Genomic DNA, 17,394 nt, shown 5'->3' with positions numbered 1-17,394 from the left:
GGGAGCCAGGGCTGCACTGGTGCTCTTTCTCCCTGCTGGGGCACTTCCCATGCTGCATCCCCCAGGTCTCTGTGCCCCCATGTTCCAGTAGAAAGCCCCAAGGAATACAGGTTGCACTTCAGTGCCTCTGGCCTCCCCATCCATCATCTCTACCTCTGAAGCCTGCAGGATGGAGGAGGGAAGGGACCAGCCAATCTGCCATGGTGGATACTTTCATCTTCTATGGCTGTAGGAACAAATGACCACCAAGTGAGTAGCTTAAAACAACACCTTTATTCTCTTTCAGTTCCGGAAGTCAGAAGACTGAAATCAATTTCCTTGAGATGAACTCAAGCTGTTACTCTTCCCAGAGGCTCTAGGTCAGAGTCCCTTCTTGTCTTTCCTGCTCCTAGAACTGTATTCCTTTCATTCCTGGGCTTGAAGTCACCTTCCTCCATCTCCATAGCCCGCAGTGTAGCATCGTCAAATCTCACACTGCCTTCTCTCTCCTCTGTCTCCTTCTGCCTCCCTCCTCTTGATTACATTTAGGATCTATGCAGATAATCCCAGGATAACCTCCTCATCTCAAGATCCTTAATCATATGTGCAAAATTCTCCTTTGCTATATAAGGGAACATTCACAGGTTCCACCAGTATGACCTGGATAATTTTTAGGGCCATTATTCAGCCTATCAAAGGGAGCACCAATATTTACGACTTTCCTGCTTGTCTAGAAGGGCCTTTAGCCAAACTAGAGTGGGCCACTGGACTATAGACAGATGCTAAAGAAAAGAATGGTTGGCTTTGGCCTCAACAGGAGCAGGTATTCTACATAGACGTGCTCATTCTTGAAGCCAGGGTTGCCTCTAAGACTTCTTAGGTACAGGCTTTCTGCCTGACTTCACAGGGACCCTGGGGTTGTCTTAACAGACTCTTGACACCTCTGTGAGGTTGTCCATTCTAGCTGCCGAGGGCTCCCAGGCCTTGCACACTTGCCTCCTACGGGAAGACTGAGGGCCCCCAAAGAGTTTCCATCAGGTTGATGTTAGCCATGATGTCATACCACAACAGTGACTCAGAGGCAAATGGAAGAACCATATGATAAGCAGTTGGTCCTCAGTTGACTCAACAGACACCTTCTACTGTTTGGTATTGCTAAACAAAGAACCAACCACACGGAAGTTGACAGTTCAGAAAGATTTTCTGCTGTGAGTACCTAGGCGTCCAGGCAGTTTTCCCAAACACATCTGAATGTCCCCTCTGAAAAGTCGCGAGTGATTGGCAGGGAGAAGTCAGCAGAGCATTGTGAGTGAGGGGCAATGTGTACGTGGATGAGGATGTGATGTGTGTATGGAGAGTGTGTGTATATATGTCAGAGTACATGTGGTTGAGCACGTGTGTAAGTGTGCACATGTATTGGGTAGATGTTTGATTCTGTATTTCTGAGAGTGATTGGTGAGTCTGAGTTTGTCTGAGCTAATGTGTGAGTTGAGAATGTGGGTAAATGTTGGAATGGTGTGTGTGTGTGTGTGTGTTTGTGAACATGTAGGCAACTTCAAGGGACAGGGGAAAAATGAAGGGGGTGAATTCCCCCTGTTGGTCATGAGAAAGTCCCGAGGAAGTAAGTCTGGGACACGAATGCTGCAGGGTTGATGGGCAAACCACATCCTTGGTCCCTGATGTGGCAAGCCCCAAGGCTGGCACTGCTTCCAGCTGGAGCCAGGGTTGATTGCAACATGCGTTTCTAGACCCAAGGTCAGTCTGTCTGGGTTCCTACTCTCAGAGAAGCGTTTGAAAGCTTCCTCTTATTTCTTCATGCCCCGAAACCCCTCCTCGGTAGACAGTCTCCACCTGCAGGCCCTGGCATGTTTTGCAAAGGAGGAGATGGGGGTTGTTACCTTCGAGAAAGCAGCCTAGAGTTGCTTCTGTATAAATGGATGGAGCACAAGAACCAGGTAAAGAGGTCACCTGGCCTGTCTCTACAGTCCCAGAGAGATTTCTGTTTCCAGACAACTATAATCAGAGCTCTAGGGAATCTGAAGGAGCAAGGATATGTTTTTTTCTTTCAGAGAGATCAACAGCAGGGGATGTCCCCTCTGAACTGAGACTCAGGAGGCCTGAGTCCAGACCGTGCTATTGTGTTAGGAACTAGGAAGTCATTTCTCTCCTTGGGCCTCTGAAGGGATAAAGATAATCTATAACACAGAATCTCTAAATTTTCTTCTTTTCCAAGTGGTTAGCACATGGTATTTTAATGATCAGTAAACTTGTTCTATCTCCCCTACTAGAACCCAATGGACTGTTTCTGTCCCCCTGATCCCCATTCATATGTTGAAGCCTTAACCCTCAACATGATGGCTTTTGGAGGTGGGGCCCTTGGGGGATAATCAGGTTTGGATGAAGTTATGAGGGGTAAGGTCCCTATGATGGGATTAATGAAATGATAAGAGAAAGAGAGACTTACAGTGCTCTTTCTCTCTCTCTGTGCCACGTGAGGACACAGCTAGAAGGCAGCTGTCTGGAAACTTGGAAGAGAATTCTCACCAGGAACCAGATCTGCTGGCTTGATCTTGGACTTCTCAGCTTCCAGAATTTTGAGAAATAAAAAAATCTGTTGTTTAAGCCACCCAGTCTGTGGTATTCTGTTATAGCGGCCCAAGCTGACGAATGCATGTGTGGAGTTTTCTTCAGTATTTCCAGGGCCTGCCCAAGTTTCCAGCATATATTAAGCATGTTGTTGTTGTTAAGTTGCTAAGTCATGTCGGACTCTTTTGCCACCCCACAGACTACAGCCCGCCAGTGTCCTCTGTCCATGGGATTTCCCAGGAAGTACTGGAGTGGGTTGCCATTTCCTTTTCCAGGGGATCATCCTGACCCAGGGATCAAATCCACGTCTCCTTCATTACAGGTGGATTCTTTACCACTGAGCCACCTGGGAAGCCCCATATTAAAGATGGCAATAGCAATAATAGAATCTGACAGTTATAGTACATTTCCTGTACCTGATTCTATGCTGATCATTTCCCATGGATTATCTTTTCTAATCAGCACAATAACCGATGATGTGGATCCGTGATGGTCTCTGTCTTTTCAGAGAGGCGCAGTAGCTTGCTCAGGGTACACGGCTGGTAAAGGGAAGGCTCCAAGCAGTCTGATTCCTGAGGTTCCCTCTTGGGCAAAATCAAACTTGCCTTCCTTAGGAGGGATATTAAGGTGCTCAATAAATGAGGATTAAATACTAGTTGAGTGAAAGAAGCTGTTTCCTGCAGTTGAATGCCTTCCCTCTCCCAGTCTGTCAAATCCTTTTTCAGGGCTCAGTTTTCCTGCCTCATAATAAGGACAAGACACTGTCTTGTGGATACCTTTTTTTCTGAACAATTTTTGATGCTTTTTCCTTATTCTTACCTTAGTGATCTCTAACTTACTTCCTACAGGACTTTGTGGACTCCTTCAGGATGGGCTTGCATCTTACCTACTTCTGTATTTCCAATCCACCACCTAGAAGTTTTTAGGCATATGGTAGGTGCTCAACTGTCATCCAGTCCCATCACTTCATGGCAAATAGATGGGGAAACAATGGAAACAGTGACAGGCTTTATTTTTTAGGGCTCCAAAATCACTGAAAATGGTGACTGCAGCCATGAAATTAAAAGACGCTTACTCACTGGAAGAAAAGGTATGACCGACCAAGACAGCATATTAAAAAGCAGAGACATTACTTTGCCAACAAAGGTCCATCTAGTCAAGCTGTGGTTTTTCCAGTAATCATGTATGGATGTGAGAGTTGGACTATAAAGAAAGCTGAGCGCCAAAGAATTGATGCTTTTGAACTGTGGTGTTGGAGAAGACTCTTGAGAGTCCCTTGGACTACAAGGAGATCAAATCAGTCCAACCTAAAGGAAATCAGTCCTGAATATTCATTGGAAGGACTGATGCTGAAGCTGAAACCCCGATACTTTGGCCACCTGATGTGAAAAACTGACTCATTGGAAAAGACCCTGATGCTGGGAAAGATTGAAGGCGGGAGGAGAAGGGGATGACAGAGGATGAGATGGTTGGATGGCATCACTGACTCGATGGACATAAGTTTGAGCAGGCTCCGGGAATTGGTGATGGACAGGGAGGCCTGGAGTGCTGCAGTCCATGAGGTCACAAAGAGTCGGACACGACTGAGTGACTGAACTGAACTGAACGACGGTGCTCAATTAATGCTGGGTTGACTGACTAGTAAAAAGCCAAGGGTCATTTCTGAAAATGCCCCCGAAGTGACCACATAATCAACATATATAAAACCACTTACCCACGGAATCATATATACAAAACAAAATGTGTAAGTAGAGTCACGGGGAAAACACATTTTCCTAAAACAGCTCTGTCTTTCTTCAATTTTGACTTCAGAAATTACACATAATTTAATAATCTGTTATTAATTTACTCAATGAGGTATAATGTACACTTCAATGAGTTTTGACAAATACATATGCCTATAAAACCATCACTGCAAAGAAGATATAAACTTTTTCAACATTCTAAAAAGTTACTCTGTACCCTTTCCTTTACAAAAATTGCTCTGATTTTTATCACTATAGTTTAGTTGGTCTGTTCTAGAATGTCATCTAAATATAATCATACAATATATACTCTTTCATATGTGGCTCCTTTTGGTAAGCCCAGTGTCACTGAGTTCATCCATGATGTTGTCTGTAGTTCATACTTTTCATAGCTGAAGTAGTATTCACTGTGTGGATATATTATTTCTAGGAAATATATATATCAAATATCGATATATATTTGGGGTGAACATGAATTCTTCATGTATAAGTGATTTTGTAGGCTTACAATTTCATTTTTCTTGGGTAAATACCTAGAAGTGGAATTGCTGTGTCAGGCTATTTTCTTTGATACCCAGAGTCCGTTGTAAGTGTTAGAAAAAAATATTTTTCAGAAATGTGACCACTTAAAACATCACATCGTCATCTTAGGGCCTGGAAATTTCCTGGAGCATGAATGCTTTGTGTTCCTTTAATTGGTACGCTAGGCAGTATATTCAGGGCTCAGAAAAAAGAACGAAGAAAGAGTATGACCTCACAGAACTGTATAAAGTTTCTGAGAGCATTTATGGTTTGAATAGAGCAATGGAAAACACTAAAATCACTTGGTCAGTGCAGAACTTCGGAGTAAAGACTTGGATAGGACTAGAGATATGCCCAGACCCTGTTTAGGTGGGTGTTGGCTAAGCCATGTCCTAGCTGTGTGACCTCACGCAGAGCTGCACAACCATCTCTGCATCTCAGCGTCTAGCTTGTAAAATGAGAGGTAAGCCTTGTGACACAAAGACAGACATTCTCTGCCCCCTGCTTAGGGATGCTGTGAGGACGAGCAAAGATAAACTTTACCCAAGTCTCACCTTGATAAACTGTAAAGTGCCATGCAGTGTGAGATGATACCATGTGGAGAGAAGCAGGAACAGACACAGAGGTCGTTTTGTGCTCTGATGACTCGTATCCATTGCCACGAGGACTTGGCTGCCTTTCTTTCTGGGGACTTCGGGCAAAGTCAGATACACAGTGACAATAACTCTTTGTGAGTTTCCAACTGGACCCGGATCTCTCTCTGCATTGTGTTCATCTCTGCAGTAGAGGACTACCAGTTTCTTTATTCCTTTACTTGCAGGAGAATTGTTCCCCAAATCACAGCCATCTCCCCACCCTCCACACACTATGTTTTCAACAATTTTGTCCCTCTCTAATCTTACCACGCAACTCATTCTTGGTCCACCACTGAAGGTATAACCTAAGGGTGACTGTTTTATAGAAAGTCTCTTCGGGCTAGTTCTAGCCAAAAACACCAAGAAGACATCTTAAGTGGAGATAAAAGATGAACACAAGCAATGTCACATACCAGCTATATTTACTGAGAACTTAACCTCTGAGGGCTACGTGTTCATAACTATCTTATGAGCTGGGCACTATTATTACTTTACAGATGAGGAAGGACTAGGAGTCTTGGAACCTGAGGATTCCATTGTGGTCACTAATCAAGGCTACTGTCAGGTCCCATGATCTTGGGCCTCGGTTTCCCTATCAGTAAAATGAGAGTGCGGACTACTTTCCTTTAATCTTTGATGCCTTTTCCAGCATCAGTATCCTGTGAGCCCGTGTCTGATTCTGGATGAGTCAAGCAGCCCTTCAACTATTTTCTCATCTGTAGAAGGGGTAGAGCCATAACCACCTGGCTAGTCTTCCCCGCAGGGCTGCTGTGACCTCATGCTGTGAAGAGAGAACAGTGCCGAGATGCTGAGTGTATGTCTCTGCTATCTCCTCAGGGCCCCTGAGCCCCTAGGAAATGGTGGGAACCCACGATGAGCAGGAAGCAGCCACTTTGTTCCAGGTTCCCCATTTACTTGGTCAGGAGAAGACAGAAGAGACAATAGAGATTATGTGACATTTTGCCTTGATAGGACTATTTATTTATTTATGGCAGCACTGCAGGGCCTGTAGGATTTTCGTTCCCTGACCAGGGATTGAACCTGTGCCCCCTGCAGTGGAAGCGTGTAGTCTTAACCACTGCATCTCCAGGGAAGTCCCTTGCCCCGATGGACCTTGGGATCAGCTTATTAAATACTTTCCATTCCACAGACAAGAAAACTGATGCCAGCAAAGGTAGTGCTTTACCTTATGGAGCAAGGGAAGAGCTGGAATTGCAGCCCTGGGTCAGTTCTTCTTGAAGCATCAAGGTGCTCAAAAACAGAAAAGAAAGTCACATCACTCCCTGGGCCCCACTCTCGGCCTGGGTTTGCTTCCTGTCTAGCCACATTTCAAGTAATTCATAGTCACATGTGGCCAAGGGCTGCCATACTAGATAACTGCCTCTTGCGAGAGAAGTGATGCTGCTTTAATGGGGATTGGCCACTGGGTGGAGGTGTTACCCGTTTTGCTCAGCACTTGAGAAAAGAAATAGAGGAAAACAACAGAATGGGAAAGACTAGAGACCTCTTCAGAAAATTAGAGACACCAAGGGAACACTTCATGCAAAGATGGGCTCAGTAAAGGGCAGAAATGGTATGGACCTAACAGAAGCAGAAGATATAAGAAGAGGTGGCAAGAATACATAGAACTATACAAAAAAAGATCTTCACAACCCAGATAATCACAAAGGTGTGATCACTGACCTAGAGCCAGACATCCTGGAATGTGAAGTCAAGTGGGCCTTAGGAAGCACCACTACGAACAAAGCTAGTGGAGGTGATGGAATTCCAGTTGAGCTATTTCAAATCCTGAAAGATGAAGCTGTAAAAGTGCTGCACTCAATATGCCAGCAAATTTGGAAAACTCAGCAGTGGCCACAGGACTGGAAAAGGTCAGTTTTCATTCCAGTCCCAAAGAAAGGCATTGTCAAAGAATGCTCAAACTACCACACAATTGCACTCGTCTCACACACTAGTAAAGTAATGCTCAAAATTCTCCAAGCCAGGCTTCAACAGTATGTGAACTGAGAACTTCCAGATGTTCAAGCTGGATTTAGAAAAGGCAAAGGAACCAGAGATCAAATTGCCAACATCTGTTGGATCACTGATAAAGCAAGAGAATCCAGGAAAAACATCTATTTCTGCTTTATTGACTATGCCAAAGCCTTTGACTGTGTGGATCACAACAAACTGTGGAAAATTCTTAAAGAGATGGAAATACCAGACCACCTGACCCACCTCTTGAGAAATCTGTATGCAGATCAGGAAGCAACAGTTAGAACTGGACATGGAACAACAGACTGGTTCCAAATAGGGAAAGGAGTACGTCAAAGCTGTATATTGTCACCTTGCTTATTTAACTTATATGCAGAGTACATCATGAGAGATGCTGGGCTGGATGAAGCACAAGCTGGAATCAAGATTGCCGGGATAATATCAGTAACCTCAGATATTCAGATGATACCATCCTTATGGCAGAAAGCAAAGAAGACCTGAAGAGCCTCTTGATGAAAGTGAAAGAGGAGAGTGAAAAAGTTGGCTTAAAACTCAACATTCAGAAAACTAAGATCATGGCATCTGTCCCATCACTTCTTGGCAAATAGATGGGAAAACAGTGGAAACAGTGACAGCCTTTATTTTGGGGGGCTCTCAAATCACTGCAGATGGTGATAGCAGCCATGAAATTAAAAGACACTTGCTCCTTGGAAGAAAAGTTATGACCAACCTAGACAGCATATTAAAAAGCAGACATTACTTTGCCAACACAGGTCCATCTAGTCAAAGCTACGGTTTTTCCAGTAGTCATGTATGGATGTGAGAGTTGGACTATAAAGAAAGCTCAGCGCCAAAGAATTGATGCTTTTGAACTGTGGTTCATATATATGGATGATGAAAATAAATACTAACTTTTAAAATTAATGAGCTATATAATTCATGAAGGAAAAAATACTAGTTAACACCCACGGATAAAATTATTCCATGTAACTTAAAGACATGTCATTTAAAACAAAAGGCTTTATGTTCTGCTTCTTATATCAGGAGTAAAAAAAGTCTCATTGTCAACATAGATGAGGGAAATCAGTGATGATAGGATTATAAATTGGACAGAGATATAGGAGACAGCATGGTCAAAGACAAGGTCAAAGAGATGTGCATTCCAATCTTGGTTCTGCCACATATTATCTGTGATCCTGGATGTTTCTTAGGGTCTATGTCTTCCACATCGTCTCAAAAATGAGGATAATACTATCTACTCCATACTATCTACTACATACATCTTTTTTGTTCATGGGGCTTTTTATCTATTTGCTTCAACAGTTTTGTGTGTCTGCATGTCTGTCAGCATGGATCGTTCTATGTCAGTGGCCAACAAATGGTTTAAAGGACTAGAAAACCCTTTGTTTTGTTTTACTTGCATTCCCTTTGGCCCCTACTCCAGTTCTGCCATTCTGGTTGGAATGCCACTGGAGACTCTACAGGATGAAAGAAAGTAGTTAGGCTCCAAATTAATGTTTTGTTTTTTACCAAACAGGCAGCAGAAAGCATTCAGCCCCAGGGCCATGCTCTTAGTAGGAAAGATGTTGCGTTATGAGCTTCTGGTTCACACAGGCATGGGAAGCAGAAGGCTCAAAATGTTCATGAAGTTTCAACACTTAGGACTTGATATTTTTACTTATAATTATACAGGATTATTACAACAGGATACCTTCCAGTATTTTCTTTTAAACAAATTTCACACAAATTTCCAAACTGCATAAATAGCTTCCTCTTTTTCTAGTCTTGTTGCCTATGTAACAGATCTGTGGTCTCTTTAGAAAGCCTGAGAGGATGTCCAGGAAGAATACTAGGGCAAGGACAGGAGCCAAGGAAGGAGTAGAGTAAATGTGGAAGGGACACACTGGGCCATTCGGCGAGTATACCACCCCATGACTGCTTCACAATCAAACACGTAAATCAGAGCTGAGCCCTATCGGTTACGTATTTTCCTTTTCATTGAATACAGAAAAATTGAATATCTAACTACCATTATACTTTTTCTTGGCTTCCCTCATAGGTCAGTTGATGAAGAATCCAACTGCAATGCAGGAGACCCCGGTTCGATCCCTGGGTTGGGAAGATCCCCTGGAGAAGGGATAAGCTACCCACTCAAGTATACTTAGGTTTCCCTTGTCACTCAGCTGGTAAAGAATCTGCCTGCAATGCAGGAGACCTGGGTTTGATCACTGGGTTGGGAAGATCCCCTCGAGAAGTAAGGGAAAGGCTACCCACTCCAGTATTCTTGCCTAGAGAATTCCATGGACTATGTAATCCGTGGGGTTGCAAAGAGGGAACTGAAGAATGCTCCATCATTCTTGTCACTGAAATATTATTACAGTCAATATTTTCTGATTTTTTCAATTTTAAAAATAGTAATTGGATGTTTTTACAATTAAGACTTTCCTTAGTGCAGTTTAAGGTTCAGAGCAAAACTGAGGGAAAGCACAGAGATTTCCCACATACTGCCTCTCCACATGGGCATAACCTCCCTTGTCCACACCAAAGAGGTCCCTGTGTTACAACTGGAGAACTTGTACTGACACATCATGATCCCGAGTTCACGCTTCTGTTGGATATCCTGTGTGTTTGAACTTTCATGTTTTTACAATAAAATATCTGTTTTCAATTGAAGTGTAACTGAGTTACAGTTTATGTATATACATATTTAGATGTTCTCTTCCATTGCAATTTGTCACAATATTGAATATACTTTCCTGTGCTATACAGCAGAACTTTTGTCTATCCATTGTATATATACACTTGTTAGCACTCTCATAAAGTCACACTGACAAAAGATTGCAATTTTTAAAAATTTATTGCAGTCCATGTAGAACATAATGTTCTATAATAAGTAAAAATGTGGTTTTAATTTCAACACCAAAAATCTACAAAGTTCATCATACAATCCAGATTTCTCATTTGATATAAAGATTTCTTCAAGGTACGTTTCTAACCATAACCTCAAAAAACCCAATCTCTAGAAAAACCCAAAAAAGACAATTGTACCCTAGAGTGGAACCCACCCCTGGGAATCTATCTCTGTCTCTCCATCTCATCCAACGTTCTTTCTCGCCATCCCCTATCCACCTGTCTCTCATTTCCTTTTTCAAGTAAAACAGGAAAATATGGAGGGATGAAAAGGCACAAATCACATCACTAAGGTTTGCAATCTGAGCCATAGGATTAAAGAAGAGTTGTCCTCTGACGCACATCCTAGCAGGCTGACTTCTGGACACAGGAAGGCGTCTCCGTGAGCCCGGATGCAGCAGGGGTGAAGTCTGCTCACTGAGGAACACCATCCCCCAGACAGGTGGGTTTCTGTCTTTTGTGGAGGAAGTTCTTCGCCTCAGGGTCCTGAGATGCTGCCTCGGAGCCTTGCAAGACCAGAGAAATGATGGAGAAAGGCGAGGTGCGCCCCTAAGGCCCAGGCGCCCAGGGCGGGTAGGGCTGCGGGCCCGGAGGTCGGTGGTGCCCGGCGAGCAGGGAATCGAGCGCCGTCAGCGCCCAGTGCAGGGCCGCGCCCGCGTGCGTCAGCTGCCAGGTGAGCCAGGCGCGCTGCGAGGCCGTGGGCTCCGTGCGGTCAGTGGCCACCCGTAGGAAGGCGCCCCCGGGGGCCCGCAACTCATCCAGGACCACATCAAGGGCTCCCATTTGGTTGGAGAGCTGGCCCGTGAGTGCCTCCAGGGGCGCGGCGGCTTCAGGTGACTGGGTTCTGCGAGGGCGCTTGGAGGAGGTGGGCCTGGACTCCGGGTTGTACTGGCAGCGTCTCTGGCCCCGGGCCCACACTGGCGATCGGAACCGGGCCCCCCTGTCCTGAAGACGCCCGAAAGTATGGGCAGAACCTAAGTAGGAGACAGAACAGGAGGGGTTCCTGTGATGTGCGCTGCCCCTGAAATTTCTCCTCAAATTCAGCATCGCCCCTTGCCTGTCCCAACACCTCCACCCGGCCTCACACCGCACCATACTTGACTCTGCTGGCCTCTTCCAACATCTGCTGGCACCCCGGGACAAGTCCTGGGTGCTTTCCTCTCGGCCTGTTCCCACTTCATGGGCATCTCACCAGGGTCAGAGGCTCTCTCCGCCCTCTGGGGGTCCAGTTTGCCCCTCAGGGCCTTTGCCCACATCCCCACCTCTACCAAGCCCAGCCCAGAAACCTACCTCCTCTGTGGTAAAGTCCTGCTCTGCAGGAGTTTGGATGCTCCTTAGCTCTCCACTGGGCTGGGGGTGGTCGTCCCCTCACCTTCTCTTCTCCACGGCCGTTTCTCTTGTGACTCTCGGGGGAGCCATCCTGGCTTCTGCAGCGCTTGTGCCTGGTGACCTCTGTGGGTGGAGAGGAGGACAGAGTGAGTGTTCCCTGACCTACCTCTGGAATCTGGGGAGAGTGGGTTAGAGAAGGTTCCAAGTCCCACTGCTCCTCCACCGCCATGCCATCCCCTCCCCCAACTCTGGCTTCTTCCAGCCCCCCTCTCCCTCCATAAGCATCTCAACTGGACAGAGTAGTTGCTGAGCTGCCTGGCAGGCATGTACCGGGAAACCCTCTCTCAAGGTCAGACCTCAAGATTGGCATAGCTGGTAGGGCCCCAGATCATCGGGGATCGGGACTTCACCCTGGGTTTCTCTCCCCCCTTTCAGAGGTGTCAAGGTCATATCTGGCACCGGTTCCTCTGTCCCGCAGCTCAGTCTCTACTGTCTCCCAAATTCTCTCCAGGATCACTCAAAACAGATGTCTGCAAACAAGACTCTGGCATCTTACCTGCTTTGCTCTGAGAGCCCTCTTGTGTCTCCGTGCTTCGTTTCTCTCTCTGTCTTTCTGAGGGATGTCCATCTCCTCCCTTCTCTTTTACAGACAGGTTTTCCTTGGAGGAAATCCTTCCATTTTCCCTGTGGGAGACACCTTGTTTCTGCTGGCCAGGCCTTCTGCCACTTGCAGCCCCTTTCATTGTGTCCATGTCTCCCATCTGCAGCACAGGTCTGGATGCCTCAGAAGTGGACCAGGGAATGACCAGGTGAGCAGAGGGTGTGGCCTGGGATAGCTTCCGGACAGCCCCCTGGGAATCACAGATTGGTCCTCAGGAGGATCACACCCCCGAGGGCATTTGCATGATGAGGTTAGCACTCTTTGGTACATCCCACTGACTTTCATGGTCCTCAGGACATTGTAACTGTTAATTTCAGAGCATTTTGATTCTCTGCTAAACGTTAATATCAGAGCAGGACAATTTAAAGAAAAATTTTAAGTTTTTGTGATGAGGAAAAGTTTTAAAGGCTTTTTTGAATTTGTTAAAATATTACTACTGGTTTTTTATGATTTGGCTTTTTCGCCACAAGTGGTATGTTAGGTCCCCACCAGGGATCCAACCTGCACTCCCTGCATTGGAAGGAAAAGTCTGAGCCTCTGGACTGTCAGGGAGGTCCCATAAAAAGGCAGTTTTTTCCCCTTGTTTGTTTCATGCTGCTTTTTATCTATTTGTTTTCATAGTTGTGTATCTGAATGTCTGTCAGCATGGGTCATTCTATGTCCCGGGTCAGCAAGGTGCTGGTATAAAGGACTAGAAAAGCTTTGTAGTTTGTTTTACTTGCTTTCTCTTTGGCTCCTACTCAGGTAGACTGTCCTGACACGAGTGCCACCAGAGAAGCTACAGCTGAAAGATCGTGTTTAAGCTCCAAATTACTGTGCTGTTTTTTTTTTTAAAGGCATGACCTCTGCTTTCCACATCATACTGAGTTTATTTAATTTTTCTTATTTTTCTCACTCTTGTTTCTTCTTTTGTCTGGATATGGACATACTTTTCAACTGGGATCAGAAGGTACAAAAAGACATAATAGGTGAGTGACAAAAATAACCTGGGACACAGCTTTGAGAGCACTGGTCCATGAATAATTTGAAGCAAGTGATGGATATATTCATACCGTTCATGGGGTTCTCAAAGCAAGAATACTGGAGTGATTTGCCACGCCTTTCTCCAGTGGACCACATTCTGTCAGACCTCTCCACTGTGACTCGTCCATCTTGGGTGGCCCTACACCACAAACTGTGGAAAATTCTTCAAGAGATGGGAATACCGGAGCACCTGACCTGCCTCCTGAGAAATGTGTATGCAGGCCAGGAAGCAACAGTTAGACCCGAGCATGGAACAGCGGACTGGTTCCAAACTGGAAAGAAATATCAAGGATGAATATTGTCACCCTTCTTATTTAACTTATATGCAGAGTACATCATGGGAAATTCCAGGCTGGATGAATCACAAGCTAGAATCTGGATTGCTGGAGAAATATCAATAACCTCAGATACGCATGTGACACCACCCTTATGGCAGAAACTGAAGAGCCTCTTGATGAAAGTGAAAGAGGAGAGTGAAAAAGCTGGCTTAAAACTCAGCAATCAAAAACCTAAGATCATGGCATCTGGTCCCATCACTTCATGGCAAATAGATGGGGAAACAAGGGAAACAGTGACAGACTTTATTTTCTCGGGCTCCAAAACCACTGTAGATGGTGACTGCAGCCATGAAATTAAAAGGCTCTTGCTCCTTGGAAGAAAAGCAATGACAAACCTAGACAGCATATTAAAAAGCAGAGGCATTACCTTGCTAACAGAGGTCCGTATAATTAAAGCTATGGTTTTTGCCGTAGTCATGTATGGATGTGAGAGTTGGGCTATAAAGAAAGCCGAGTGCCAAAGAATTGATGCTTTTGAACTGTGGTGTAGGAGAAGACTCTTGAGAGTCCCTTGGACAGCAAGGAGATCCAACCAGTCAGTCCTAAAGGAAATCAGTCCTGAATATTCCTTGGGAGGACTGATGCTGAAGCTGAAACTCCAATACTTTGGCCTCCTAATGGGAAGATCTCACTCATTGGAAAAGATCCCAAAGCTGGGAAAGACTGAAGGCAGTAGGAGAAGGAGACGACAGAAGATGAGATGGTGGGATGGCCTCACCGACTTGATGAACATGAGTTTGAGTAAGCTCCGGGAGTTGGTGATGGACTGGGAAACCTGGCGTGCTGCAGTCCAAGGGATTGCAAAGAGTCGGACACGACTGAGCGCCTGAACTGAAAGGATGTATTCACGGTCTCTAATTGCAAACAATGTACTTGTAGGTGGAACAATTTCTGTGAATGAGCAGGAGGGAGCATATGGAAGGGAGCGCATTGTCTTTTCACACAGCTACTCTTCTATAAAAACAGCCTCCAGCAGGTCTATGGGACCCCTAGTCCAGGTTGTTACTGCTGATGGCTGAGAAAACCAGCACAAGCCAATCAGAATCTATTCTTATTAGACTCAAGGTACCCAGACTTCAGAGTAAAGAGCTGAGTCATGTTCCCGAGAATGTTCACTTTGCTCTACACCTGAAACTAACAATGTTATCAACTATACTCCAATGTAAAACAAAAAGTTAAAAAAAGAAAAGAAAAGAATGTTCTGTGGCTTCTGGGGCTTACAGAGTCCTTACCTTTTCTGAGGCTTCATTAACTGATCTGTGGATTCTGAGATGTGGCTCACTATTTTCACACTAGTTATCTTTGGACACATATTGATATAGAGTGTCACATATTCCTGGAAAGTGTACATGTTACGAGAGTGGGAATTAATTCCAAGTGCTCAAGTGGCCCTGATCTCCCATCATCCTGGAGTCACTATTGGGATTGTTTAGGTCTCATCTTTGAAAATAAATCCTCAAGTGTAATCATGCTGATTGGCCTGGTGCATGCAGACTTCCTGAAGTTTTCAAATCTAGTGTAGCTCCCCAAACGGGTTCACATGGAGGAGTTTGCATTCTTTTTAATTTTGCTCAAGATATACACATTTTCTGTACCCCAAAGCCTTGCCTTCCATGGGCAGGAAATTTAGATCCCTAGAGACCTTAGATAAAACCAGTTTAATGATTAAGGGCTGATCTGCCCTCAGGAAAGGAGCTATCCTGTGACCTCAATGTTGTGATTTATATTAAGAAATATATATTTGGTATTTCTCCTGGTTGCTGGCACAGCTACTAAAGCCACTGGAATTTCTTAAGTGTGAAAGTGATCAATGGGCTTTGTTATGTTAATGAGGTGACCTTTGGAGAGCATCCCAGTGACCAAAGAATAGGGGCTGCCTGACCTTATCAGAACCCCATGTTACAGGGAGGAGAGAGGAGCTGGAGGTTGAACCCATCACCAGTGTCTAATGAGTTACTCACGTCTCTGTAATGAAGCCTCTGTAAAAACCCGAAAGGACTGGTCTGGAAAGCTTCCAGGTTGGTGAACAGGTTGGGATTCGGGGAGGAAGCTCATGCCCTTTCCCCTTACCTTGCTTGAGGCACATCTTCCATCTGGCTGTCCCCGAGGTACAGCCTTTTATTACAAAATGATAATTAATCAACAGAAGATTTCTCTGAGTTCTATAAGCAAATTAATTGAACCCAAGAAGGGTCATTGGAACCTCCACACTCTAGTGGATCCACCAGAAGCACAGCTGCCGACCTGGAGCTGTGAGTGCATCTAAGGTGGAGGAGGGGCAGGCAGCCTTCTAAGACTGAGCCCTGAACTTGTGGGATCTGAAATTTTCTGTCAGTGTACATTTGTAAGACACCAAATGTCAAAAATTGCTTGGTGGTGTGGGGAAAACACACAGACACATTGGAACTTGTCCTATTAATACAATCTTACCACCCTTACCTGGCTACTGTCACTGCCGGCTATGCATGGGGCACCTGCATTTGTAGGACCCCTCTGGGTTCAGAGCAGTCAAGCTGGGGAGAGCCTATAGGCTTCAGGGAAAGCAAAACAGTGGCAAGTACAGCTACTGTGAGGCTGATTTCTCCCTATTTACCACGTATTTATATTTCTCAATGGAAGATCACTGGATTATTTTCCCGTCATTCACTCTGTAATTTCCTGTCTTCTGAGGTTTGATTTATTGATAGTTCATGTCCACAACATTGGGCCATTGTGTCTTTGCTATAGGAGCTATGTTGCTTTCACTCAACTACATGCCATGATCACCAGAAACCTTTCCTCTAGAAAAAGCTTTGATCACTTTCTCTAAGGCAGTTATGTCAGACATTTGTTTTTTAGCAATCTCTATTCAGAGCATTTCTAGGTAGAAAAAAGACCATCTAATCTGTACTAATGTGAAGAGAGGAAAGGACTGTCCTGGCCTCCGCTTCCTGTCTGGGAGGCTCTCCTATGATCAGATACCAAAGGACCATATGAGATGAATAACCTCAAGGGGAATGTGCCTTTGCCTTTATTTTTAAGCTTTTTTTTTGGCCATGCTGTTTGGCAAATGGGGTCTTATTTTCTGCACCATGGGTGGAGCACTGGCCCCATGCAGTGTAAGCCTGGAGTCCTAATCATTGGACCTCCAGGAAAGTCCCGCCTTTGTCTTTTAAATTCTACCGGGTAGGTGATTGGTTCACAAAGTGTCTCCCAGGACCAGGAGCATCACCATCACTCGTGAGCTTGTTAAAAATGCAAATATCAGGCTTCAATTCAGAGTGCTGTGTGCAGGGCCAGGCTATCTATGTTACACAAGCTCCACAAGTGATTCTTTTCTTCACATTCAACAACAGTTTTTATTGTTTTCTTAATAATACATTATATTTGGCATCGTAGTTGATGATATCATTGCCTTTATTTTCTCCAAAACTCCTTTTCTCAGCAATATTGTGGTATAATAAAATGAGAAATATACTTCCAGAGGAGCATCCTGCTCATTTTAAAATTAAAAATGTGAACCAAACCCCCTCAATGATTCTGATGCAGGTCCCAATGTGAGAAGCACTGAAGGAGGATATTCAGACAGAGGTGGGGGAGCATCCTCACTCAATTATAGCCTGTGATCAGCATCCTAAGAGCATTCTGGATGAGGTCATTTTACTGTTTTTTTCTCCTTTAATTTCAAAATTAGATAATTTTTTTCAGTTTAT

This window comes from Giraffa tippelskirchi, chromosome 1 (genome assembly GCF_054371585.1).
Source record: "Giraffa tippelskirchi isolate mGirTip1 chromosome 1, T2T-mGirTip1v1.2.pri, whole genome shotgun sequence".
NCBI lineage: Eukaryota > Metazoa > Chordata > Mammalia > Artiodactyla > Giraffidae > Giraffa > Giraffa tippelskirchi.
Note: the sequence above shows the minus strand (reverse complement) of the source record.